At 45.5% G+C, this 27,691-nt stretch overlaps 1 long non-coding RNA gene across 14 annotated transcripts in view; it reads left to right on the top strand.

The window, feature by feature from the left end:
• The window catches only part of LOC121096557, a 100,826-nt gene that overhangs the window by 14,931 nt on the left and 58,204 nt on the right, over nt 1-27,691 (top strand). For 10 of the 14 annotated variants that reach the window (XR_005830585.1, XR_005830582.1, XR_005830581.1 and 7 more), the window contains 4 exons: nt 2,614-2,845; nt 4,626-4,689; nt 6,974-7,211; nt 22,790-22,873. This is a non-coding gene — a long non-coding RNA (uncharacterized LOC121096557). Of the gene's footprint in view, nt 1-2,613; nt 2,846-4,625; nt 4,690-6,973; nt 7,212-9,108; nt 9,174-22,789; nt 22,874-27,691 lie in introns of all 14 variants that reach the window. The other 4 variants (XR_005830577.1, XR_005830574.1, XR_005830579.1 and 1 more) reach the window with 4 other exon arrangements.

The raw sequence follows: 27,691 nt of genomic DNA, 5'->3' as shown, positions 1-27,691 counted from the left end.
GCCTGGTCAGCCGGTAGAGAGGACTGAACACAGGGATGTTGTGGGCAGGCTACGGGGGGTTCTGCCCTTCTGTTAGTCCTGTTCCTGCTCCCCTCCTACAGACTGGGAACTTTCATGCTGCAAGAGCACTGTAAGAGCTCCTCAGCCTCCCTTGTCCCCTGGCACTGGGCGTGGGGAGTGAGGCACAGCACTACTTCTTGCCTACCGCCCACAGACACCAGCCTCCCGCAGACACCTGGTCTGCTGCTGCCCCAGGCTGGCATCCAGACGCTGCTGTGGCCCACAGACACAGAGGTGACCAGCCTGCATGGCTCACATGCTCTGGGCACACGAGGTAGGAACTGCTTTTGCTCACGTGCCACATTAGTATTCAAAGTGGAGGCTTAATGTTAATGCCCTGGAGAGCTGCCATAGGAGCTGCCTGTTAGGACCATGGCACAGCAATTAGACCCAGGGTGATTAGCAAGGGAGCATTGTAGCTCTCCCCTGATACCGAAGGAGTGCGTGTTCTCTTGTGAAGTGAGCAGAGCTGGGCCTGGGCTTGAGTCTTTGCTTTGGGCAGCAGCATGAGCCAGAGGACTGGCTCTCAGGATTGCTGGTTGCCATTCCTAGCCCGAGCAGAGCATGGGTTAGCAACAAGGGCAGGAGTCCGGAGTCCCCTGAGGAGACACCACGCAGCACTGCAGGAGTGGGCCAGGACCCTGCTTGTCACCATATCCTGCTGCCGGTGGCCACGGTCCTTTCCCTCCTGTCGGAGAGGTTCAGCTGCGCTTCTGTTGGGTAAATGCACAGACCAGAGCCACAGCATCTGTGGCAACAGTGAGGTGTTGCTGGTGGTCCAGCCCTTGGAGTACGGCAGCTCTTTCACATCAGAAAGAAGGAAACATCCAATTGCAGAGACGGTTGCCTCTCTGTAAATAGCAAACCAAGTGACCTAATTCACCGCAGCAGCAGCTCTTTGGCGGCGTCCCTCAGCAGGCTCCATGGCAGGCCGTGCTGGAGCTGACTCATCACTTCCAGTGTGGCAGAGATTGGAGTTTTCAGGCCCTAAGGATTTCACTATTTTTTTATTAATTTTAAATTGATTAAAATGAATTTTTAAAATACCAGGAGAGACTTGCCTAAAGAAATGGTTATAAAAAAAGAAGGAAATAGTTGGTCTGTGGGAGTAAACTGAGTGCTTAACGGTCTCTGGCTTGTACAGCTGTGAGCACCCATTGCAGCTTGGAAGTCTTATGTCTGCTATTTTGGCCCTGGGGGATTAGCAAAGGCAGTATTAATCCATCATTATTATAAAAAAAGTGAGAATTTTAAACCATCCTTGCTTATACCCAGTGCAAACCCACCGGTGTCCTCATCCACGGTGGGATGGTATTACAGGCTTCTGTTCTCAGCTACAAGGCTTTATCCAGAAGTCAGGATCTCTTAGGGAAGTGCATCCCTGCAGGAGCATCCCATTCTTTCCCACCATCACCTGGTGCCTGACAAATCTCCTCATATGGTCCAGAGGCTCCCTGGGGTAGCCTGTGGGGTGTCTTGTACCAGAACAGGCTGTCAGGTCCTCTGCTCAGCCTCCAAGTAAGGGTGTCATAGCGCGTGTAGGCAGTAACAGATGGCTGGAGGGCAGTTACAAACGAGCTTTTCCCCTTGGACCATTCTTACTTGCTGTTCATGCCCCCAGTCTGCCAGGTGGAAGCTGCCTTACACTGTGAAGCAAGAGGATTGTTGTCCCTTATGATTTCCATCTGCTCCAATGTAACTGCACCATTCAAGGTTAGGCAGATATTTAAAGCTCTTCTGCCTCTTCGCTTTCACATGAATGGGGAGGTGGGTGCACTCTACCATCCAGCCAGCAGCCCAGGGATGTCTGCGAATGCACTTGAGCCAGCACCAGTAAGGACCCTTCCATGCTGTGGTGGACTCCAGAGAAGTAGTAACATTGGGGGTTACAGAAACAGGGTCAGAGCCCTCTCCACATGGGGAGTTCTCCCTGAAGGTTCCTCCTGGGGACACCATCCCTCAGCATCCCACCTGCTGGTTTGAAGCAGGAAGGTGGGCAATGGCGCTCACCTCTGTGGTGCTGTGGCTGCAGGGATGTAGCACAGGGTTTGGCCCTAACTGGTCAGCAGGGATTGGTCTCCATTCTGATGAAAGTCGGGGCTAGATCAGACAGAATAAACAGTAGATAAATTGATAAAGCTTTTTGTCCTGACATAGCTGGGAGTGTTGAAGGAGCAGAATATGGAATTCACCTGGGGATAATGAAGCAGCAGGTTTTGTCAGCCCCTTTTATGTCTATCAAAAAAAAAAAAAAAAAAAAAAAGACCTGCTATTTTGGAGAAACTGAAGAATAAAAATTAAAAAATAACAACAACAGAAAATGTCTGCAAAAACAATTTGACACTTGTTATTGATTGAAGTAGTGGAGCAAAGTTCTAAGAAGTTGCATAAAAGCATCTTTGGTCTGCTTTAAAAATCCCTCTACCACATCTATGGTACTATATGGTACTATATATAGGGCTACAGCTTGATATATCCTCGCTACATAATGAGGAGGGGAGAAAGGGATATTGCTTATATGCTGTTCACCTATCTGTCTCTTCTAATCTGTAGGTCTCAAAAGCTGAACAGCTTTAAATTCACATGCTAAAGCAGAACCTATTCTTCCTGACTCTGCACCCCACACTCAGCTATCAACCTTGCCTGTGACATTGTAAAGCAGATATTGCTGTGAAAGAGCCTGACTGATGAAACAGATAATTCCTGTTCACCTCCTTGAGCATCAAGTGGTGTCAACTGGAGTGACTGGCGAAGCTCCTCTCTCTCCCTTGTCCTCCAGGATCAGGTAGGATGGGTTCTTTCGTAGGTCTTGATGTCGCACAGTCAGCAGCAGAGCTTTGTCCTGGGTAGGTCACCACTTCTGTGGTTTGCTCCCTTTGGCTTCACCTCAGTGGCCTGTGAAAGGTGTCAAAGGAGCGCTTTATTTTGTACGGCGTGCAGATTGATGTTGTATCTGGGAGTGGCTTATGTGTAGGTTTTAACATTTATTTTTTTTTGCCTTTGAGGTGCTTTCCAAATTAATAAATGATACTAAAAAAATCCTTCCTGTGCTTAAACAGACTCAAATTTAGTGTTTTACTCAAATCAGGCAGTTATTAAGTAGGATAAGAACACTGGGTTACAGAATGTTCTTGCTTCATTCATTTTGTCAATTGCCATTTTAGTTTTAATTATTTATAACACACCATAATGTACTAGTTAATTTACAGTAGCATATTTCTGTACAGTAATGAAATTAGTGACATGAGACTCGCTGCAGCACTTGCTGTTGACTCTTTGCTGAATAATACACATGTTAATTATGTGCTTATTAGAATGGCTTAAAATATATATAGACTCAGCTGGAGAGTTAAGGTGTTTTAGGCTTGCATATTCTTCATGTAGTTAAAAATAGTGTCATCTAAGACCTGGTCCTAAAGAAGTACATGAAATCAGTGTGACTATTCATGGAAGGAAGGTTCTGGCAACGTGAAATTCTTTCAGCCTCCGGAGGGCCAGGCCTTAGCCAGCAGACATTAAAGAGCACGTTTCAGTGTTTTAAGGGCAAAATTCCTGTATAAGGTTATCCTATTCCTGTCTCCTTCTAGTTAAAAGATACCTAATGAGTGTCTTCTCTGTCCCATACAAGTTGCTGCAAAGCCTGTTTAAGCTCTGCTGCTGTCAATGATGAGCATGAGTGTAAAGCTCATCACTTTACACACTTTACACAAGCACTGGCCCTGTGGGCCTGAGACATGACTTTGACAAAGCAAAATGCTGTCAGATTCACAAGACAAACAGATTTGAAAATAGAGAAAATATTTTTTCACTTTTTTTTAAGTTTTATCACTCAGCTGTGCTATTTGTAGTAGTAGTAGACATAAAATTTGCAGAAAGAAATGTGACAGATCTATTCAGCTGGCAATACTAAGTTTCTCTGTACTGATACCACATCTTGCCAACAATTCCTATCTTGTGGTGAAAGTTGCGTGTAGTTACCTAACAAGACAACTGGCTGTCTTCATTATGCATTTCAGTTTTCTCAAGCCAGAGATAAGACATGCCCAGCTATGCCAGGAATTAAAACAACCCAACATGTCCATTCTTGTTTGGTGAAAATGCTGCCCTGTATTCTCAGAGCAAAACAATTACATCCTCTGTGTTGTCACAGGTTGTACTATTTAGTGGTAATAGCTGTCAAGCATCAAAAACCCCACAACAAAACAAACAAAAAGAACCCCAGCTGAGGATATTCTTCACAGCAAGTGCCCTACCTTACTCTGTATTTTGCTGCTTTTAGCTCCAGGCTAAGGATACTGCTTCTAAAACAAGAGTGATTCACCCTCTCCAGCTACACCAGCAGCCAGCTTCCTAGGGTTTGGTTTTCCTGTTCACCCTCTCACAGTGCCTTGCTATGAAAACACGCATAATCCATGCTTTCCTGAAGTCTCGCCTGACCCTGTGAAAGCAAGGGCTGGCTGGATGAACAGACCCAAGGGGCTTTGCCCCTCAAAATTCAGCATATGTGAATAGGTGGCATCAGGTAATTGAACTGTGTTTTCTTTCTCCCTGGGACTTTTCTGCAGGAACAGTCATTGCCTTTCTGGCAGGCTGAAGCAGCGAGATGCAGACCTACAGGCACCTCGCTAGGTAAGGACTTCTGCGTTCCTCGCAGCAGAGGCAGGCGGAAGGGCTGGGTGCAGGAGATGGGAGGGTCAGAAGCTCCTTGTGCCACTCCTGGGTGACCCACCAGCCCTTTTGCTGAGTCTCGCAGCTCCAGCTGGGCTCTGCATAACCGAGGGGAGAGTTATGCCCCCACACTACCGCACAGGAGCTCAGTACAGGAACACAGCATCCTTTGGCCTCCTGAAGGACGAGGGGCCATGGTGTAAAGCTTTGTGCTCAGTGGAGATGGGCAAGGGTGATGGGATGCTCAGAGAGCAACACGAAGCAGCTGACTTTATCTCATCATGAAGGGGACCAGAGGGTGGCTTTTGTTATAGATAAACAGCTCTTAACAGCTGAGTGGATCGACTAGGGGTATAAATGTCTCCCTGAGTTAGCCAGACCTGGCAGAGGGGGTACAGGGAGGGATTACATGGCTCAGCCCAACCTAAGGTAAAACATCTGAACAACTAGCAGAGGAATTTCAAAGAGACCTGCAGGCTGAGCTGACATCAACTCACATAACCCTTCCCAGTGACCAGGGACACCTAGTGTCATGGCAGTGAGTGGATTATGGAGATGGGTAATGGGAGCCACACTAGTATGGGGACTGAACTGTGTACTGCAGTTGCTATTTCACATTTGTGTTGTGTTTTCAGTATATTTTGTATTACACTGCTAAGTCAGAAATCGGGGGTGCAGACAGCAGCAGAAGTGCCCAGGCACTGGCCAGGCAGGTAGCTTTAGGCCATCTCACACCATATGCTGCCAGTACTTCTTACAGCTCTGCACAGCCCGTCGCTGTCTGGTCTCTTAATTTCCCTCCCAGGCTACAGGGAGAGCACCCCTTTCAAGTACCAGGTTATTACAGTGGTGATAGCCCATATACATTATTTAAACATCACAGTACTTTAGTGCACAAACATACACATTTCAGTAAAACAAAGTATTACTCAATGCAAGGACTAGTGATGGAGTTTGATCTCCAGTAGATGGTGGATAGAAACTGATACATAAAATGTTGCCTTATCAAACACATAAAGCCCTTTCCTGCAGAAAAATGGGAACGTAGTATCCAGTCAGGGAATGGAGAATTTCCTCCTTTCTCAAAATTCCTTTTGTCTCTCAATCTATTAAATTCTACCCCATTGTTATTTTTCCTGTGAGCAATGCTTTCAGCCAAGCATTTTACAAGACGTTCTGCCCTCTTTTCTTGTGTTACACAAGGTTCAGACATTTTAAGGGATACTGAACTGCTCATCAGTAGTGGCATCAAACCCAAGTATCTCCTTCCACAAGCACCCCAGGCCACAGTATATGGCATGGCACCTGGTTTTACATACTACACCCTCTTATCTCTGAGAGCCTAGTGCCCATTATGGACATGACCCTTCCCCAAGAAAGCTTTAGAAAGACACAATGTGCATTTGCTTAAGTCTCCACAGAATAAATGTCCAGGGTAAAACTTGACCCATGGTATTTTATGTCACCAACTTGTAAATAATTTTGCTTCTAAGCATAAAGGTTTGGGGAAATAAAAAATTTGAGGGTTCCAGACAGAGCAAAGCTAGACCCCCTGTTGTTATAATGCACCATACAGTGTGAGATGTGATGGTGATGAACTGCCGTCATCACTGAAGCAGAGCATATTCAGACTGGAACACTGTTCACAAGCGGCTGGTGCAAATTATTTTTATAGTGGTACCTTTATTTCACACACGTCCATCCAGATAAACAAGACACCATACTGTTCAGTCAGTAAGAGATTCTTTGTGATTTATTCTTGCTGATTTTTTAAAATTGTTAGCATCCAAATGCTTGTGGCCTGTAGTTTCTCATCCTCACTTATGCACCACCACCATTCAGTACTGGGTTAGTAAAAATGGCCCGTGCCTAAACAGCTGGTCACCCATGCTGTGCCTGTCATCCTGACCTCCAGAGTACTGTGCCAGCACTGCTCAATAGCAGCTGAGTGACTCTAGGCTTGTATTAAGAGATGTAGGGAGGCAGCCAACACTGACTGGAGGGATGGAGCGTGGTCCTCTGTGTCCTCCTATAAAGGAGAAAGCTGCAACAGTTATTTGTGCAAATCATTTAGCATGAATTTAGCCAGGGCTTTGTTAATCCATGCTGGGAGATGCAGAGTCCTTTGGTGGCAGTTGGTTTCTCACATTTCTTTAAAGAGTGTCTGTGTGTGTGTATTGCAGAAAGGCAGAAAATAATTGAAAGAATTACTTTCTTCTTTTTTTGCTTCTAATTTGCTCATTAGGGATTTGTTAGAAGGAAACCTAGGCAATGAAGAAAGTAAGGAAATCTCACCAGGAGCAACACCCACACACAAGTACCAAATGCCTACATGCACCTGAATTCAATTTATGCAAAGAAGCTGAATTTAAAATGCACTGCAGAACAAAACAGGGCCAGCTGGAGGATTTCCTGCAAGAGAAAGGAAAAGCCTGGGGAGGCAGCAGGCAGAAACATTGAGCTGTGACACATTCCTCTTGGCTGTAAGTAGTGTATCTGGATGGAGGGGAATGGGAATGTCTTGGTTTGGTCGTTTGGCCTAGCAAACTCTTCCAGCTAATACTTTTTTCATCTAGCATTCAAAGTGTTGGAGGATTTATACTTTTATATATATTTTTAAAAAAAAATATGTGTGTCTATACATGGGGGGTATTTATTATAAAAGGCTCCAGAAATGCTGTGCTTCTGTTTATGAGCACAAAGAGAAGCAACAGAAAGTGCAGCAAAACTTGTCAGGGTTACTCTGAGCTAAATGATTTACAACTGTGGAAGTTGTGTCAGTTTTTGAGTTGAGAAAAGCTTTTGTTCGTGAGTGATGGTGCCACATGTTTCAGGTTGTTGCTGGAGCACTGCAGAGAGCGGGGAAATGAGCACTCACCTGCCTGCAGCATCTTACTGCTGTGCTGGGGGAGCAGGTGCCAGGGCTGCAGCTGTACCCTGGTGGTGGTGGGGAAGAGGTGGGCTTGGGGAAACCATCATGAGGATCTTGGTAAATGGGCGGCTGGAGGAGTTGAAGGTGACTGCAGAGGCTTTTGGCAGGAACCCTTGCTGCTGGGATGCTGCTGCTGCTGGGCATGCATGTGGCCTGGTGCAACCACTGTTGTGTTTTGTCCTGTTTTTGCCTCATCCTCCCATGCTGGCAGCTCAAGCCTGGGGGTGACTGGCCGCAGCATTGCAGGGAGTCAGGCCCCACTGCCATCCCTGCCCTGTAAAGCTCCTGTACTTTGTCACCCTTGGCCTTCCTACAGTGGTGGTGATGGCAGGTGGCACTCATGGCTCCATAAAATACCTTGTAGATTTGACTATTTCACAGACATCTAAAGTTGCTAGGTTTCCAGTATTGCCTTTATTAGGCATTAACAAAAAATCTTTTTTAACTCAAGTAAAAATGCATTTAATTCAGTACATATCTTGCAGTCTCGATCTCATCATACCTCTAATTTTAACGTAGGCTGAGTCATTTTCATCCTACTGCTTTAAAGTCAGGCTGTGGAGCGTGGTCCATTTCTGGTATGTTTGGGAAGTAGAACAGTTTTTCTCTCTTAGTCAGATCTGTCCTGCCAAGCTTCTATCGCTTGGTGCTCTTAGATATAAAAAATAACATATAGCTGGGGATGATTTGCAGAATTAGTTTTATTACTGTAAGCAAAATTGAAACATGAAGGACGCCAGCTTACGTTATGCAGATCGATTTATAAAAATAAAGTATTAGTCCCAGTGAAATATTTAACCTTGTTTTGACATAATTCTTTGGGGAATAATTTGCATTGTAATGCAGTACAGTAGTTACGCAGTACTTGCTTTCTCTGTTTTGTTTATCTTGTTCCTCCTGCCTGCCCATCAAACTCTCCTCTGAGGCTGCAGTTGTTAATGTTTTTAATGCTTTAAGTACTATATTGTTCCCTGTTCTTTGTATTGAAAATACTGATTTGGTTTTTGCAAATCCAAAGGTTTCAATTTGAGACAGGCTCTTAGCATGGAAAATACAGGTGGAACAGTTGTAATCTTGCAATGCTACAGACTCCTGGAAACAGTTGCGATGTGAAGCCTTGACAGTAGGTAGAGCTATTCCAAATGCTCAGAGAGAAGCAGAGAGAACAGAAAATACAAGGGGAACGCCATAGTATGCGTGTGATTGTAACACATGTAAAATATTGCGCTACTGAGTCCGCAGCTTAGGAAAAGCATGGCAAAAACTAGAAAAATCCTGAAAATGGGACAAATCCAAGATTGAACAAGCTTGATCTGTTTATATACAAAATCTGGTTGTGAATCTGGACTGATCTAATTTTGCATTCACAGGTTGGTTCCTTCACATGAATTTGAATTGTAAAGCAGTGACTGATTTTTATTTTTAAATGTATTTATTTTTGCTTTGAGTTCATTGAAGCTGCATCTCAGCAACAACTTGGGTCTTCAGACAGCATGGGTTGTAACAGAAGCAAGTACGTATGTGTTATACATCTTATGTAGATATGTTTGACCTCTCAGTATCGTAGAAAGTCCCAGTGCTGCTATTCTACCGCAGAACAGATGCTGTCCTGCTTTGCTGTTGGTGTTGCACTAGCAAAGGGAGGTGGATGGAAGCAGTGAGACAAGCCCTGGGGCTCAGCTGCATGATTGTAACATTTCTCCCAGACTGGTGCAAGTTCCACCTGCTCATGTTAAGTGTGGATTTTGGCCCATAACGTGAAATGAAGCCTGGTGAGGATTTGCTTTATTTCTACTGTCAAACAGGTGTTAAACATCTCTGCTCACTCCCAAGTACGAGTCAGTTTGTGCAGCCAAGAAACTTCTGGTTTGCTAGTCTGGCCTTGGTGAGATTCAAGGATAGTTCTTGCTTACAGAGACAGGCTAGCAATTATTAGCCACACTAGTGGAAACAACATATCTTTTTCCATTTAAAAGATAACTCGGTTTTAGTTGGCTTTATGTGTTTATTTTCCACCTCTGAGTAGTTTCAAATGCAATTTAGTGGTCTGCTAGGTGAAAGTAAAGCATCTTGCAATGGCAAAGAAATCCAGTGTATTATTCGGTAGGGGGTTTTGTTTATTTTGTACAGAAGTCACTATCTCTTGTTTGCTTAGAAGTTGGTTTGGTTGAAAAAATGCTAGCAATATTATCTATAATCCTGTGTTTTCTACATTGATAATGGCATATAAGCAACAACTAAAAAAAGACCGCAGTAGCGGACTTCTTACTACCTTACAGGAAGTCATACCAGGATTAAAGTTTGTGGTGTAGAGGGAAGTCATATTATGCCTCCCTGAGGCTGCTTACTTCCTCTTCATTGCTCAGGACCTTAGTGTAAATTGAAAGCAAGCTCCATGTGCTCATGAAGGAAAGTACATTACCTTGCACCCATTAGGCATGAGCTTTGGCTCCTCTCTGATGCTAGATGGAGCAGGCTGTATTGCACTGCCATGATGCCACAGAGCTTTCCAAAAACCCCTTGCTCCTGAGGTGTTCCCGCTGCCCTGTGCTGACCCAGTGGGAATCATGGTTCCACTGGAAGAATCTGTGAGGTCCCTGCATGCCCATGTGTACGCTGTTTGTCCAGTCCAAGGAAGTAAGTAAGACTCCCACTGACTTTTCATCAGCTGGTTGCCTTGATGTTCAACAAGCCAGTGAGACTGACAGTAGTGACCTCTTGATGGCTATTTGTGTTTCCAAAGGCTGCAGGATCTTCCTGAAAGACCAGGCCTGTTGGACAGGATGCTGGACAAACACAAAGCAGAAGACAGATGCAAGCAGGTGTAGGAGAAAATGCCTGTGCATTGTCTGTTTGCTTGCTGACTGAGAACTAGGGTGGGATGATCAGTCTGCTCTTGCAATAGCTGCATCATCTGGCTATGCCTTTCAGTCATTTACGAGCAGGTGTCAGCTGCTGGAATAGGCTGTGTCTTATTGCCAGTTGCCTAAAAGCTGCCACCTGCAAAAGCTAGTTTTCTATTTGTAGCCACGGGTTGATCTGTTTGTTTTTTAAAAAAACAAAACTTGTGCAAATGGATCTCCAACCAGCTAGGCATAGGCGGACACAAGCTTGCATATTCTCCTTCCCTAGTGACTGTGGTCCTGTTGTATGCCATATTGGAGCATGGAACATTCCAGCTTTCTTCCAAAACAAGATGTGGTGGATCAACTAATATTAGTGCATTCTGAAGTACAAGGTGAGGCTGCATGTTTTGTAATACACTTAAGAGGATATGTTAGTATGATTTTTTCCACAGCTTCAGTACAACACTAGAAATGGTGTTACCAGAAACACCACTTCCAATATTGAAGATACATTTATTAAGACAAATGTAGACTAAAATAAAGGAATACTTAAAATATTAAAAAAGCACACAAAGGTGGATCCTGTGAATGGTGTGTGAAAGGGTAGGTCTTCGAGTAGGTAGTCCCTTTGCACCACCTGCTTTCTAGATTTTGCTTCTAGGTAATAAAACTGACTAATTTTTACTAGTGTACTTTAGAGTTTGAAAGCTCTAAGCTTTTGAAAGCAAATTCACCATTTGCAATGGAACTGAAAAGTGCAGGTGTTAATTGGAATGAAGTTAGTGTTTTGCTAGGCAACAATTTCCTGTTCTCAATGCTGCATTTGGGGTGTTTTTAGGGTATTTGATTTCTGCTTAGATGTACAGTGTGCACTTTTATACTAGCAAGTTAAATTCATCAGTTTTGAGATCGGATAACTTTTCTTACCTGTCTTTTCCATTGAGCTTTCCTGAAGATTGCAAAACTTCCCTACAGAATATAGATCATCCCCCCCACCCCAGGGAATGGTAAAAGAAATGTTGCGATGCTTTCTGCTGGCAAGGACCAGTGTGCTTTTCACATGCTGAAGGACTCAAACCAGCTAGTTTGCTGGCAGGAACGGTCGTGGCGTCTTTCCCCTCCTGAGCTACCCAATTTAATGGATATTTTTCTTTCATTTTGAGGAGCATTGTCATTTTGGCTTGTGGCCTGCTGATAAGACAGAATGACTGTGCCCTCTGGGTTCCACAGCTCTCCATCTGCCTGCATACACCTTCCTTCTTTGAGAACCACTGTCTGCAGATCCTTCTTCCTGCCCACTGCCAGCTTCTTGCCGTGGTGGCTCCACCTGAGCGAAGACTCACTGAAGATATCTAGGCTGAAGCCACCCATTCTCTGCTCTGTCACCCAAATGGTGGAGGCTGCTTTACTGAAGCCGCTGTCTGCTCCTGGCTGAGCTGAGCTTTGCTGTGTGTCAGCGTGGACTGACAGCTCTGTGGAGTAGCAGGGCTCTGGATGTGTTTGTGGTCAGTGCTTTTCTGAGCTCCCTTTACATGGGGTATAGCCAAGAGGAGAGCAGAGAGGGACGCTGGTGGTGGCCTTGCCTATGAAGAAATCCTCAGCTGATTACTTAGGGAAGCTTTGCAGTTTTGCTGCGTCCTGGCAGCAGGAAGGATTGAAGCAAGGGCTGAAATCCAAGGAGAAGTAGAGGAGCTCTAGTTCAGCAGAGAATGGGGCCCAAACTTGCTTAAAAAAAGAAATTGCTTGCAGTTAATATTTTCGGTAATGTCACTTTCACTTCTCTTACTGTATGAAACTGAGGCGAAGACACAAATCTTTGGAGTCAGAGCACTTGTGCGTGGTGTCTCAAATGAAACTATGAGAAAGTGACTGTAATGCATCCCTGTTACACTATGGACATGAAAGAAGTAAGCCTTTGTGCTATTAATAATCACCAGGTATGCAGGAGCCTTCAGTAAGGCCGTCAACAGTGGTGACACGTCAGATACGTTGGTGAACTGTCTGCTGGTACATGTTACTAGATAGCTATCCTGTGCTTGCCACTGCAGCCTTTAAGCCCAACAGTGTTATACTTACAAGATTGGTGAAGTAATTCTATGCTTTTGCTGTGATATGGTTGCAGCAAAGACTTGTTTTCACTGTTAGTGCTGTCTAGAGCTGGGCTTAAATCACAGGTGGCAGTGGTCTGAGCTTGACAGAGGAGGCAGAGCTTTCTGTTCTCTTAGGTGGTCTATCTGGCAGCATACACTCAGGGTTCACCTTGACTCTTGTTTCCTTAACCGTATACATACTGTGATATAACCTGCTTATGCCAGGTAGGATCATAATGTCTGTGCTCAGCTGATGGGAGAGAAGGAGAAGAGGGCAAGCTAGTGAGCAACATCTGTGCTTGTCCTGCAGTCCCTACCCATGGTCCGTGTCTGGTCACTATTGGCTGCATATTGCTGAATTGCAAAAGGAGTATTATGGTGGGCAGCCTTCCCACAGGCTTATTTGCAGAAACACATGGCAAAGGGGAGGGTTTGTCACTTCTGTTAAGTGACCTGCACAGTTCTGTGGAACCAGACAGGAAGATACTGGCCAAAGTGCTAAAGAGTGAGGAGCCATTGGGTACGACTCGGATGACCACAGCTTACATTGGGTTATGATAAGCCACGCATATTAAAACAGTATGTAACAAAGCCATGCTTCTGTAAGTACTAGTTTTGACTAAATGAACTGAAAAGAATTTTTGAAAAGCCCAAGCAGTTTAAGGAATTCATAGACTGGGTGAAATTGTGTCTTCATTGGCCACAGAGTATAAATTGGGAAAGTGTGAGTTTCCAGCTTTTGGAAGGTTGTGACTTTCACTGGTTTTTTTAAGTCGGCTTTTCTAGGTCTGAAATAATTAAATCTACTAATGCAGCTGGAATAGCGTTTTTAAAAAGGTGCATTGTTCTTCTGAGGCTTTATAAGGCCATTTCAGAGCCTTTCATGTGCTACAAATACGAAAAAAACCCTGGAGCATGGAAGTTTGGAGTTGTGGGGAAGGGGGGTAAACGTCTTAAATTACTGAAATACGATAGGAAGTCAGGTCCCCTTGGAAGCAAGAGCCTTAGTAATACCTAGGCCATCCTGATGGCTGTTCACCCATTTTTCTCTTTAAATCTGCTGCTGATGTTATTCCGTGGTCTGTTCTAGCACTTCAGATACCCCTATGTGTAGTATCTCAGCCTACATTGTCTTTCCCCCAAACCAGCCTGTTGCTTCTCAATCTGTACTGAGAAGAAACATGGATCATTGTCTCCAAAAGGACCTGTTATGCCCAGCCTCAGCTTTCTCTTTCTAGGCTAAACAAATCGTGTTCGTCCTTTTCTCACAGAATTGAAGGACAGCTGAGGTTGGAAAGGACCTCTGGAGATCATCTAATCCAACTCTTCTAAGCTGGGGCAGCTGGAGCAGGTCATGCAGAGCGCTGTGAGGCATGCAGAGTTACCTTCTGAGCGTGGAGACTGCGCAGCCTCCCTGGTAACCTATCCCAGTGTTAGACCAGCCTCATAGGAAAAAAAAATATCTTGTGCTTGAACGCATCTTCCTGTATTTCAGTTTGTGCCTGTCACCTGTTACTCTGTCACTGGACACCACTTAGTCAGACTTTGTCCTGTTTACTCCCCCCATCAGTACTTATATAGTGATAAAATCCCCTCAAGCCTTCTTTTCTCAAGCCTGCAAATTCCCATCTCTCTCAGCCTTTCCCTGTATGGTGCTTCTATCCCTTCCTTATCCTTGTGGCCCTTTATTGGACTCTCTGATACATCCAGGTGTCTCTGGCATTAAGTCATGTTTAATATTGCCAAATCTTGAGATCACACCAGTCCCAACTGCTGTTCTGTTCCTCAGCAAGTGATGTACGCAAATACAGTTCCTTCCCAGTGTTCTGCAGGGTGTTTTTATTTTAATGAAATGCTCTGTAAGTCACTTCAATCTCTGTATTTACTCTTATGTAAGTCCTTTCCTGGCTGGTGACTGTGAAATGAGGTGTCATGAACCGCAGCTGAAGAATGAAAAATAGGATTTCTTTTCTCCCTGGTACCAACAGTTTGGTCATTTCAGTCTCCCTTCATGAATATGAACTTCAAAAAGTAGAATTACAAATTTCAGAGGTAGACAATTAAAATATTTAGGAAATCCTAGGGAAAAAAAATAAAATCTGCTTCTGGCTCTGGTGGAGAGGTTGGTATCCATTTGATCCATTGGTAGATAGAGAACTGCTGTCTCACAAACAGCTGAGATTACTGTGGGCTTGAAGGAACCACATTGCGTGCTTGTCAAGGAGGCTTCTCCAAATGGGAGAAGTAGCAGAACTAAAACAGGGTTTGTGTGCAGTGGCGGGCTTGGGTAGGGTAAATTGGAATGGTTTGAGTTCTTGTCTCAGTCTCTCCCTTGCTTATTGGCCTTGACCAGGTTTCAGCAAGCATAGCTCTATTCTGGGAAGCTGTTTTGTTATGAGGGCCCAGTGGAGTCCCAGATGATGCCCCTTTTGATGACTGCCGTGTGTGTGTTAGTACAGTGGTGGGGCAGGCACCTGGAGAAGAGCACAGAGAGATGTGAGCTAGCTCAGCTGTGCAGAGGCTGTGCTGCGTTGTGAGGCATGGTTTTGGAGGGCAACAGAAAGGTTTAGCAGGGTTGAGGAGATGGGGTTTACTTACGGTAGGCTTTTCGGTTTGTTTTGTGGGTTTTTTTGTGATTTGTTGGGGTGTGCCTCTGTCCCCCCAGTCTCTTTGTGCTAGCTCTGCAAGCACAGCCAGGATCCTCAGAGTATTTCCACGTGGAGAAATTCATGTGCAGGATGCCAGAACAGGAACACGTAGTTATCCTAAGTCAAGTCTTCATGTGGACAGTGTCTGACAGTGGGGTAAGCTGCCTTGCACCTAGTGCGCGCTGGGGATGTCTGTGAGGAATTTCTCTGCTGTAGGTTCATGCTGTAGCTGAATGTGTGCTGATGTCTTCAGGCCGGCTGACTCTGTGGATCCCTGACTTGTCCCTGACTTCTGCCAGGAGTGGGGATGCCATCAGGCATGCCAGTCCAGTGGCACAAGCAGGTGTTTTGACATTAGGCTTCGTGTAATCTGTGTGCAGCTCTGGGACTTTGTAAATGGTTGTTTTGGCAATGAAGAAATACTGCGGTCATGGAGCGCAGTAACTCATGATTGCCAAGGCACGCAAAGCCCTCTGGAGAAGCAGCACAGGACTTCAGGCTGGCTGTGGGTACAGGAATTGTCCTGAGTTTATCTGAATCGAGTTGATTGTGTAATTGATTTGGCAGAGAGGATCTACAATAAAAGGGTGTTTGGTGACTGAACAAAGGCTGAGGTGAAGATCTGTGGGTGTTACGGAGCATAGGGGGAGAGAGTCAATGGCTTGTACTCCTGTGTTTCCATGGGATTAACCTGGTAAACGCAGAGGAAACACAAGTGATGATTAGCATTCAAACCAGCTGATCTAGTCACTTCAAAAGGGCCATTTCGCACCCGTGCCTTCAGGAGGGGCTTATTTTCCTGTCTGTAAAATGGGAATGACAGTCCCTGTCCAGAAGCCTCACTTTACCCTGTGTTAGCAGACACAGAGCTGCTGTTGCTGTCTGAAGTGATTTGTCACAATTACTTTCTTGGGAATCATAGTATTTCTGTTCGGCAAAGGTACAGCTAATCTAGAAGTAAAGGAGTGAAAACACTAATTGTGAGATTGTATGGTGCACAGGAAGAGGAGACAGCTCAACCCAAGAAACCATGAGGTGGTGTGTTCAGGTGGAGCTGTGAATCCAGTCTGCAGGATGCAATCTAAGATGAGCTTGAGCTTTGAAGGTGTATGTGGTAATCAGGCAGTGGTCATGTTTTCTGCTGCCAGTATTTTGGCAAAGGACTTTGGCACAGACATGTATCTGGTGACAACAGGTTCGTGAAATGTAGTTAAAAACACTACACACACAGAATACAGCAGATGAAGACTTGTTTTTCCTCTGTGGAGAGTCCCATTGCAGTGGAGGCTGAGGCTTGCGTTTCAGTCCTGCAGAGCCTGCTGCACTTTGGGGATGCTGACGCAGAGCCTTTTCCTGGGCTCAGTGCTGCCTCTCTGCCTTGCCTACCCCAGCTGAAGCAGAATTTTCTTGTAGACATTTGCTGCTTGTATTTGCTGCTTTGGAAGTCTCAGAAGAGTAAACATGAAGATTTCTGATGCTCATGGTGTATGTAGCCTTTAGCTTTTAACTTTCCCCTTCTTCCACAGACTATCCAGTGGTCCTTTTAAGAGTTCTGTGCAATCTCTAGTTTTATAAAGGTTTTTCACTTGTGTTCCCTGCCGTTTTCCACATTCTTTTGTGCTCCAGCTCTGGTTTTTACTTACCAGTTTGCCTTCTGATCATCTTCTCTTTTTCTGCCTGCCTTCTCCACCTTTCTTTCCATGTCCTGGGCTCTGGCATGTGGGTGGATGGTGGCCAGTGGCTAGCGGAGCACATGGTGTGTCTAGCAGAGTGCATATTTCTTACCTGAGTCAGCCCTGGGGGGTGGCCACAGAAAATAAACAGTTTACAGATTTGGTCTGTGGTGTATTCTGATACTGAAGCATGGATGTTTTGGGGTAAGCTGTGCATGTTGGAGCCTTCTGTTATGGAGGAATGAAATCCTGTGGTGCAGCAGCAGAACTAATAGCACCTTGAGGTCACGCAGAGCTGGGTTTTGTCGTTGGTCAGCAGCTGAAGCTATCCAATGCAACTGGATAGAAACTGGGAGTGAGCAGGACTGTAGGCACCTGTTGCCGGTGTTTGATTGGGATGGAACAGGTTTGGCCATTGGAGCAGTTGCCTCTGCTTCTGCAGCCGTGCTAAGGAAACCTCTGCCACAGTCTCTGCTGAAAACTTGTGTGAACTAAGGACCTTTCAGGTTTCAACATAAATCTGGTGCTTCCTTCCGGAGGCTGTCACATGTCTATAGCACTGATTATTGCGGTCTGACACAGGGTGTGCCAGATAGAATGACGTGCTGTCTGGCCAGGTTGAGACACAGTTTCAGTGAAACTCCTGTTGATGAGACGCTTCAGCTGACGACATACTGCCCCATGGGCTGGCTGACATGCCTGTTGGCAAGGGCTGCGTTAGCACCGGTGTGCTCCCTGGGCTGTGGTGTATAATCAGTTGTGAGTGGGAATTTCTCTCCACCACCTGTAGGTTGTATCCTCTGCTGTTACCAGGCAGAGTTCCTGTAAAAATAATCACACTGGCATACATCACCACAGTCAGTGACATGGGCTATCTTTAACTATGGGAGTATTCTCTAACCATCTTCACGCCAAACAGTGCTTGGTGTCCTGCTTCCCTCGTACAGGGATGCTGTGAAGATGAATCTAGTCGGGTGTATCAGAGGCATCTACTGCCACAGCATCCAGACATCTCACAGGCATTTGATTATAGTAATGTCTGCCTCATCAAACACCTAGAGTGATAAAATATTTGTAAGGGGATGTTGTTCCTTTTTTAACAGAAATTTTTTATTACTTGGGTTAGAGCCTTTGTTGCAAACACAGTCCAAACTGCCTTTGAAATCAGAAATGTGACTGCACCCAGATGCACCATGTTATTTCCTTTCTTTTTCTCCCTTCCAAAGCAAGCAGCCTCTGGGGTGTTTTGCAGTATTACTGATATTTAACATGAAGAGGCTGAAAAACTGATGTATGTAATGATTAAATCACTTTCACAAGGTCGTGTGGCGAATCATTGGCAACAGCAAGAATAGCACCCCAAGTCTCTTGGCTCTCTAGCCCACCCTAAATGCTACAGCCTGCCTCTTCCTGGTGAGCATGGTCTGATTCATAATGCAGCAGTTCTGTTCGAAGGCAGGCTACCTCTCTGTGATCTTGCTGCTGCTGCTGCAGAGAAAAGCAGTTGGGCTCAGGCTGCAACAGGTTGATTGCATGCCTGTAGCAAAAAGTCTAAACCCTAGAAACAGTATTTAGTAGCTTATCTTATCCACAGGTAAGCTCATACAATGTAGTGACTGATTAAAAACAGGTTTTAAAGTTCTTGTCAAACATCTCAAACTTTATAGTCTTTGTTTCTTGCTGTAGTACAAAAGTACCATTTCAGTGATTCTGGTTCATATGGCTTTTTCTGGTCTTTCTGGAAAAGTACCAAATTATTGATGGTGGGTTTTGCTTTTAATTGTGCTCGTTAATGCTAAACCTACTCCTGCTATTTGCTTGCAGTATGTTTAGGCAAATGCAAATGTAAGTGGTTATTCAGTGCCTTTGGCACTCTGAACGGAATGTACCAAGCTCCTGGGGCTTGTTACAAAGCCTCAGCCTGCAGCACTAACAAAGCCTGCACACTCAATAGCTAAAACATGAGAACTTACCTGGGCTTGACAGAGTGAGTTCAGAGGATCTGGGAGGATTATGGATCATGGACTTGCACCTAGTTTTTGTCCCATGGATTGGGTAAATGAAGTAAGGGAACTCCTGCCTGTGTACTGGCAGCTAAGGGTGTTCTCAGAGGCTAGCCACTTGGTGCATGCATGCACTGCCTGTAATGCTGGGGCCGGGTTGGGTTAACATTGTGGTCTGTGGATCCTTTTGCTGTGTGTAGTCTACCGATGAAATTATTGTCCGGCTGTATCAACACTCAGCTCGGTGTGTTCCCAAATCATAACGGAGGCTTTCTTTCTACAAACACCACAGTTGCTGGAAGTGAAGTGAAACAGTGCGATGCTGCTGCCTGCTGTGTGTCCCTTGGCAGCAGCTCAGGATTTTTACAGTTGTTTGCCTTGTTACTCAACCTATTTTAAGCTCTGATGGAATACGGATGGCATTTGATCGCATTACTGGGCACAACTGTTTGTCTTTTATAACCCATGTGTTAAACCGGAGGCTTTTTCCATATATGTGTGTATCTTCAAGTAACTTCAGACTTGTGGCTCTAGACTTGCATGCTTTTTTGCTGGGCTTTGCTGTTTGTTGCCTTTTACTGAGAGAGCTCCAGACTTTCACTCAGGTGGGGGTTGTTTACCTAGGTGAGAACCACTCAAAGAAAGGAGCGTAGTGATGAACAGAGTGCTTCCTTGCCTCCGTCCTTGGTCTAATTATCATGATGGGAGTTAAAGATGTCTTTGTGTCTCTTCTTATTGGATCTTCTTCATTGTCTCTACATGCGTGCTAGTGTCTTCTGACGTCTGTTCTGATCTTGGGTTTATTGAGCAGGTGCTACACTGTGTAGAAACCTGTAATATCTAGCACTACAGGATAAATCTCTCCCATTGTGGAAACAATTAGCTGCTAACGCTGTTTCTATGTTCATCTAGTTCTAGTGTGCTGAATGAGTGGCCTCAGTCTACCACATAGAGTACTCTTAAAAGTGGCACTCTGTGTTTTACAGACAGGACTGAGACTTCTGAGAGCGGCTTGTCTTGCAAGCTTGGTCCGTCAGCTTTTTAGTGGGTTAGATGCAGTTATGGTTAGCAGTGGAGTTGTGTTGTGTCATTTGTTTTAATACTGTGCAGAGCAAGGCAGAAGGCTTGTTTCTTCTTGCAAGTGAATGTAGCCAGGAGATGGATGTTTGCCATCTGGGAGGAAAATCAGGACTGGCAGTAACATGAAATCAGGAGAAAAGGGAAGCACTTAGCTGAGAGAGGGTGAGAGTACAGAGCTGAGAAGAGACAGGTAGCAAGATGTCTGTTGTGGTTGTCTCATCTACTTACATAACAATCTAAGAAACTCAGGAAACTAAATCACCAAAGCTAGTGCTTTATGCTGTCTTTGGGTGGTAAGGAAAATGGTGGGACTGCTTACCTGCTTTATTCTGTACAAGTGTTTTTCAAGGCCCATACAGATAACTAATATCCATAAAACATGCATTTACTGTGAATTGAAAATAGATTTCTGCCCCTGTATTCTCTGATTTTGCATTTTGGTGGCCAAGTTTTTATCAAATCTCTGCCTCTTACATTTCTGAGCTGCACATGCATGTACTAGCTGTGGGGTAGTTGTGCCCCCCATTCATACACACAAATATCTAATACTTGTGATGCCCTAAGACCAGAGCTGGAGACCTCACTCTAACCTCTAAAATCAAGAGCTCAGTTAAGGGACCGCTGGGTTATTGTGCAAGCTGGTGCTTGGTGTGTGAAAGAAAATCACGTTCTGCATGAAGCAGAATTGCAGCTATTGGAACCTCCATACCATATATAATGTAGGCTAGGAATAAATCTGGAGTAGCTGGCATGTTACGGTAAACTGTAGTTTGTGCTGTTGGGGCCTAAGGCACAGCTTGTTACTGCAAATGCTGTTTCCCCCTGGAAAACCTTCACTTAAAGAGGAAAACTATAGCAATTTGGCCAAACATGGGTACATAATACCCTAGAAGCCATGTATGCAATCACTAAAGACAGTGCTGGTTGAGCCAGCTTTTAGTGAGGGAAAAAAATTTAAAAAATCTAGCTAATTCATTGCCTAAATTTAGAGTACAGACAAATGAACCAAAAGCTAATGCAAAAAAGCACATTCAAGCTGTTTGTGGGAAGGGAGGTGGCCTTCACTGATGCTTCCTTCTTAGTATTTCCAGTAGCATCCAGGACTGAGTGTGCATCACACACCCAGGAAAAAACAGAATGTTTCAGTCCTTAACAAAGACTCTTTAAGCTGGAGCATGAACTGCTCAGGCGTGGGGGAGACAAGCAGGCTGCTGCCAGTGCTTGCACTGCTGGGGTCCTGCTGGCTCTCACCTGCGGTAAGAGGTAGCATGGCTTGAGGGGGAGACCTGCATGTGCAGGTTGTGACGCTGGCAACAAGCACCCTGCCTTGGAGCTGTCTGTCCCCTCCTGGCTTTCCCCAGAAGGCCTAGGAGGGTGAGGAGCTGACGCCAGGGCCTGCTGGGCTGCTGCAGACCTCCCAAAGCTGGCTGCAGGCTTTGGGGAGCTCAGCCAGCTCAGTTCACTGTGTTTTTGCATAGTGAAGAGTCCTGGACTGCTTTATACATTTCTTGGCACCTATGTGGGTGTTGGGAGGTTGTTTCCTTGCCTTGGCCATGGGGTACGTTGGCATGCATTGGCCTGGTAGTGCTGCAGCCACATGCTGTCCCCTGGAGAGAGGGTGCCCACATGGGCTGGTCCGAGCATGTCCCAGCCACCTGTGCTCAAGCACCTGGCCTTGGGGCTGGTGGCCTGTACTTCTGGAGCCTCCTCCGGCTGCTTGGGCTGCATGCAGACATCTCCAATGCAGCAGGTCTGCAGCAAGCCAAAGAGGCTGTTTTGCCTCTGTGCCACGCTGGCTTCTGCAGTGGAGCCGCTGTGTGCTGCACCTGGGTGAGGTGGCCTGAGCGCAGCAGGGCCCCACATGGCCAGTGGCCTTCCCTGGATGCTGCTGACCGTGGCATGGGCGAGTGCTGCCCTGACAGCGCAGGGTGCGTTGCAGGCAAGAGCTTCCTCCTGTTCATCCAAGCTGCCCTGCTTTCTCTCAGGCCTGTCTTGGGCCAGGATATCAGACACCTTGGGGTGCTGAGACTGGTGTGATGGCCCTGCTGCTGCTTGTTCAAATGAGCCAGCCCCTCATTCACATTTGCTTCTTGTAGCCAAGCTTGTGGAAGGGACCCTGGGGATGGTCTCATGCTGCTGGGGGATTGGGCTCCATCAGGCATGATGGTGGGGAGCCACCTCACCAAAGGTCCCTCTCTCAATGGCCACACAGAACCAGTGCCAGTGCAAAGGGCTGCAGGTTCACCTGGCTACAGCCCTGCTGTCCTGCTCCCCCGTCCCAGGCATGGAGCAGGCAGAAGGCTCTGTGCAGCATGCTTGTGCCAGCTGGGCAGTGCTGTGTTGGAGCAGGCGCTTGGGCTGCTGCACGGACCGAGCCTCTGGGGTCACTGTGGCTGCATTTGGGATTCTGCTGTAGCTCAAGGTCAGAAGATTGATTCATTTATTTTGATTGTTCCCGGGAGAATTTAGAAGGGTGGGGAGAGTGGCACTGCTGTGGTGCATGCTCCACAGCTCATTGCAGGCAGGAGGATTTTGTGCAGTGCTGGGGAAGTCTACTTCGCCGCCCTCTCGGGGTCTCTGGTCAACAGTGCTTCAGGGCAGGCTAAAGTGTAATGTGGGCAGCCTACCTCAGACCAAAAAGTGGAGGGACTTTGCAGCTCAGAACCATTTAAGATAAGGCTAACATCTTATCCTGTCCTGGTTTTACTAAGTCAGATTTATTTCCCACCCCACAATGGATCTTATTCTTACACATACGTCATTGCTATGTCCTTTTCTGTCATTTTCAGGATTATGAACCTTTCTGCAGCAAGATTTGAAGCAGCCAGATTCCAGTTTAGATCAAAGTCCCTAGGATTCACCTGTGATTTCCAGTAAGGCTTCTTTAAGGAATTACTGATTAGCATTATGAAGTCATACACTTTTATTTTGGGTGTCTAAAATGCCATAGGAATCTTCCGACAAGGATATCTTTCAAACTTGTTATGCTTTAGTGCCCATTGCTTGTGATTTCCAAAATGACCTGTGTCCTGTAAAAACAATTTTTCACAAAGCTTTGAATGTTTTCCAGTACTTCCTGGGGGTGCACCTGATCCAAACTCTGGTTCAGTGTGAATGCATGAGAAGCTGAAATAGAAACTGATTGCTTTCTGCATCTTGCCTCCATTTTTCCTCTTGTGTGAAAGGCCATAAAGCTGAAAAGTAATTGAAAAATGGTAGCTTAGGACAGTGCTGTGTATGTACTTGAGAGCCTCTTTACTGGGTTGTCAATGGATTTGGATAGAAAACGAAAGATTTTTGTTTCACTGAGGCAGGCTGGCTGACGGCTCCTCTTAGCACTGTTGCTGGCAGCCTCTGCTGGCCCATGATCTTCTGGCCCCTAGACAGGCTGCCTGTCCTGCACTCACTGCAGCAGCTGACTGCTGGGTGATCCGCTTGCTTTACTTAGAAGGCTGGTACATCCATAGGCTGTGACATGATAAATGATGAGCAGCTGAACGCTTTGGAACATACAAAGTACAACACAGAGAGGCTGGGTTTTGTTGCGTTTTGAGCTCTTCCCATAGAAAGCATAAAGGAGTACTGTGGTTTTCCTTATTTGTGTGGTCCTGATGCAGAGTGTAGTGAGCTGCAAAGAATGAGTGAAGCAAACAATGTTTGTGCTGGTAACAGAAGTTGAAATGTTTCCTGTCATGGAAAAGAGGAACGTGCCAATTCCACATCACCTTTCTTTTCTGAGACCTGTGAGTACTGTCAGTGTTGCTGCTATTTTAATTTATGAGCTACTGCTCTGAGTGGTATTAACACCATTACTATGCATGGTCAAGTGTCACCTTCCCAGGAGTGGCATGAAGAGAGTAAGAGGGCATGAGCCCTCCTGATGCTCTTCACATGCTCTGTGACACACCACTCAAGCCAAAGCAGGGGCGGGAGAGCACAGAGACCAAAGGTGGCAGAAAAAAAGAAGGGGCATAGAGGGACCAAAGGGAGGGGGAATGTGTGTGTAGTAGGTAGGGAAGGCCAGGGCACCATCCTTGCTGCCAAAATTCTTTCTGTGCCCATGGTAGGCCTTCAGAAGTACTCCTTATCATTCCTGGCTGGTGAGAAGCCTGGCTGCAGTAGCCTGTATATTGAGCAAGGAGAAGGAGCCATCCCTTCTTCCTCACAGGTGGAGGAAGCTGGCCAGCCCTGAAGAAGTCCATCACAGGTGTGTCCCCTGTAGTCAGTGCTGCAGGATCAAACCTTGTGCTCTGGCAAGCTTGAAGGGACGTTAGCAAAAGGTTACCAACAGAATAACCTGATGATGCAGCTCTGAGCTTTTTGAAGCTCTTATTCCCAACCAGACATGATATCAAAGCCTTATTCTACTGATAGATGATGCAGTACCCATAGGTGAAGCCTCTGTAAGGATGGAATTGTCGGCTAAATTCTGCTTGTGGAGACCTTCTGCATGTGGAAGACGGCAACTGTATTTGCTGGAAGCAGCTAGAAGATACGTAACTGTCAGACAGTCTCTTGGCTTCTGAGCAGCTCTAACCGATCGGCACTGAAACAGTAAATAGAAGAATTTGCAGGTTCTTTTTGAGGTTATTTTTTGTTGTTACAATCTTGGGCAGAGGACTGGATTTTTTTGAGCATATACCTACAGTAAAAAGCCTGGGATGCATTTGCCATTATTACGGGCAATGGGTGTCAGACTTGACTGAAAAACAGCTTGTGCGTGTACACCAGGTGTTTTATGCTCAAACTCAGAGAACAAGATGCTGATCACTCCAAAGTCTGTTGTTTTCACAGGTGTTCTGGACAGAAATCGCTAGTGAGTCTGAGACACTTGGGTCTTTTTTTTCTGTCAAAGAGGGAAGATGACCTAATTATCCCTTCTGCGGTCATCACCCAAACCAGTGGTGCATTGTCTTGAGCCAGCAAAAACCCTTTGCGGTGGATGTCAGTGTGTACAGAACCAGACAGCCAAGAAACTTCTTTGGACTTTCATTTCATTTTGCTTCCTCGGGAGCAAAGGCTTCCCCCTGCTAGCTCCACCAGGAGCTGCTCTTCCCCCAATGGATGGATCCCTAACGTCAGCTGAGTTGCTCTGTTTCTGCTCAGTTTGCCCTTTATTATCCAGCTTGCTCGGTAGTGATGCAGCCAAAAGCTTTCTACAGCTTTGGTACCTTTGAAAGTCTCTGAAAGTACGTGGGCCAGATACTTCAGGAAGAGAAGCAGTGATTCAGTGCTGAATCTGGCAGAGCCTGCCTGTACTTTATATTAGAGCTTATTCCTCACTCTCTGTGTGTACTCATGCATATCTCCTCTTTAGCACTTTATCTCCCTCTTCTCTTTAGTGCTTTATCTCATTTCTGCTCTCTAGTGCCCATTATCTCTTTTCAGCTATCTGCATTACAGAGTGTAGGACACTACTGTGAATCAACCTTGTCTGTCATCTCCAAGAGTTACACCTGCATGGGTGATGCATGTTTCATGTGCGTGTGCTTCTCCTCCTAGGGCAGTATAATATACATGATCCTGCTGCTGGCTACCATAGCATATCACCTACTTTGGTCTTCCTGTCTCTGCTTGGGTTGTTTTTTGTAGACAACTGAAGATATGTAGTTTGGCTGCTGTCTGTCTGTAGTTACACTGTCCTGATTTGCTTTCCTCTATCATTCATTAACAGGTGCATACCTTACACAAGCACTATTGATTCGCTCCATAACCACCTGTCTAAATTGTTTTCCATCCTTGGTTTTGAGTAACACCTGCATGCTTTGTTCATCTTCCACGTAGTGACCCCAGTTCTCCTCTCATTTCTCAGCAGCGCAGCTCCACTGTGCACAAGGAAATTATGCAAGGGTCACGCTGGAGTGAGCAAGGAAGACTATTCCCGGGTGGTTTTATGCTCTTTATAGATACCTGAAGTATCCAGAGAAAGTGGCTGGTGTCCAGCTTATGCAAATGAAAATGTGGGACAAATGAACCAATTGTCCTTTTTTTTGGTGAATTAAGTAAAGTAGGCATACTCACCCAGGCAGTGTGCTGGTGAAGGACCTTTCTGTGCTCCTGTGGCTACAGGGAACTTGTCTGCTAAAATGGGAGCCTGGTGGGCAGAGCCCAATCTAACTTCTGTCCCCAGTGCTGCATTTTTTTTTTTGTGGACTGCTGCCTTTGGCCTGTGGTTACAAAAGATGAATAGCTGGCAGGAAGGTAGCAAGTATGTGCTACTTAAACATACATTGCCTAATGGCTGTCTTCCCAGTGCCCAGATGTATGGCTTGCTCTAGGATGCTGGGACCTCCCTCTCTGCTGCGGTAGACACTTCTATTATTAGCTCAGTGGCAGCTTTCCATATGCCAGCACTCGTGACTGCAGGACTGTTTAATTTTCACTTCTGAAGTATTTAATTTGTCAGCTGTTGGCTTCTAGTCATTAAAGACCAAATGTCAAAGCCCTTACCTAGATTTTTGCCCTGTTAAGGCTGAAGCATGGATCCTGTCTGAACAGACCATTATGTCTATGCAGAATCAGAGGCAGGATAAGGTCTTAAATCCAGAAAGTCCTTTACTACTAGGCTAATAGAAAATGCCCGTCTTCAGAGATGGATGTCCAGTTTCCCTTCTATTAACCTCTACTCGGAGAAATGAGAAATCTGTTCTGCCAAAAGTACTGCTCGCTTGCATTTCAATGCCTGTCTCTGAAGATGTGGTGTGTGGTTGCTAGTGCCTGTCTGCAGGTGCTGGTACTTTGCTGGTGGCTGAGGGTAGCTGCTGCTGTGAGATAATCACCCAGCAATTCACTGCTGGGGGCCTCTCTTTAATTATTGAATGCCAGAATAGATGTATATTGAATTACCTTGCTGGCAAATATAATCTCCAGTATCTCATGTATCTCTACAATATTCTCAGTTTTCCTACTTGCATAACATGAAATCTTCTTTAACAAACCTAAAAAAAAAAAGTCAAAATAAGTTTTTTAAGTATTGCTTGTAAAGCAGTACACATTGCCAGAGAATAACAAGTTATACACTGGCTTTAAGGATAGCCTAGCCTTCCCTGACAGTCAGTAGCATGTGATTTACTCTTGTTTAAAGTCAAGTCTGCACTTGGATGTGCAGCAGAATGAAGCAGGATGTGCATGGTGCATTGTCATACAACCAACCACCAAAAAACCCCCAACAACCACCACCCTCTTCACCCCTACCCCCCCTGCACCCCCAAACCTACCAAAAAAGAGATAGAGCAACCTAACTTTGCTCTCACTTCTCTGAAGTATTTAATTTCTCAGCTGTTTTTGCATATTTGTCTGATGTGTCTTGAGGAAACTGCCACCTGTAGTTCTGGTCCTGTGGTGCACAACACTAGGAAGGCTGCCTGTGTCTGTGCAGGCAGTCATTTGCAGTAGTAGCACATGAAGATGGTGGCAGGGACAGAAAATCAACATACGCATTTGTAATTTTTTCTAGCTTGCAGATGCAAGTAAATGCCAGTGTTCCTCTCATCCCTCCTCCTCTGTCCTCCTGTTATATACAGACTGCAGGCATTAGATCTGCATGCAGTGATTGAGATACTTGCCACAGATCCCTTGACCTTTAGTTCCTGCAAAATCCTTCCCTGCTCAGAGGCAATGCAATTTTGATATGCGTTCTCTCTAAATGTGGCAAGTAAATTTGTTATTCCTTATTTTGCAGGAGGAATAAA

This window comes from Falco naumanni, chromosome 13, assembly GCF_017639655.2.
Source record: "Falco naumanni isolate bFalNau1 chromosome 13, bFalNau1.pat, whole genome shotgun sequence".
NCBI lineage: Eukaryota > Metazoa > Chordata > Aves > Falconiformes > Falconidae > Falco > Falco naumanni.
This window is presented reverse-complemented; position numbering and strand designations above follow the sequence as displayed.